We start from the raw sequence: 917 nt of genomic DNA, 5'->3' as shown, positions 1-917 counted from the left end.
TATTTATGATGTAGATATAATTAGGTTCCTCTGGAAAAAATTTTCTTTTATTCATTTATTCTGTAACAATTATAATGAATATAATTAAATGACAATCTATTACAGATTCATTCATATTTTACATTTAATTTATTATATTACTGCTTTTCCCCCTAAATGCCTTTTAATTCTCCGCTAAAATGATACATATACATGTTCATAAAATAAAGTACATTGTACGTTCGTAGGCATATTTGTCATTTAAAGGGAAATTTTCTAATTAACATTGTCTTTTTTTCACTAATCAATAGTACTGTTATTATGATGGATGAATTTCCAACATTTGTTCAGCTAAGCAAATAGATTTGATGAATATCGTTTTCTGGTTAGCGTCGTTTTTGGCGAGTTAGTTTTCTACGGGATAGAGTGGCTAACTCCATGCCCAACCTTCCTCCTTTACCCAGGCTTGGGACCGGCAGTAGCTCTTGGAGGGTCTACAGGCGGAGTTAACGGATTTGATCAGTACCATTTATTTTTTGTTTTACCGATATTATTATTATTCAAATATTCATATGATGGATAATATTTAAAGCTCAGGATAAGAATGTTGAAGGTATTTCGATAAGAATTCACATTCATACCATCCAGCTCAGAGATCGAATTGCTTTCAACATTCATGAGGATTTGTAGAGTAAGATATACTGCACATATTGTAAATAAATACACAATCGTTTACAGCCTTTGTTTCATGTCATTTCCTGAAACAACTTTTACAAATTTATACCCGTACTTGATCAGAAATATGAAATCTCTATGACGTGTTTTATTGTGCACGAAAAAACTAAAAAGATGTTTTACAAGGAATAAATCAATTGCTTTACAATTTTTTCGTATTGAAATATTGAAATAAAACTTATGTTACACGCGAAAATCCGACA

The sequence above is a fragment of the Schistosoma mansoni genome, chromosome 1, assembly GCF_000237925.1.
Source record: "Schistosoma mansoni strain Puerto Rico chromosome 1, complete genome".
NCBI lineage: Eukaryota > Metazoa > Platyhelminthes > Trematoda > Strigeidida > Schistosomatidae > Schistosoma > Schistosoma mansoni.
The sequence above is the reverse complement of the archived record's forward strand: the minus strand, read 5'-3'. Positions refer to the sequence as shown.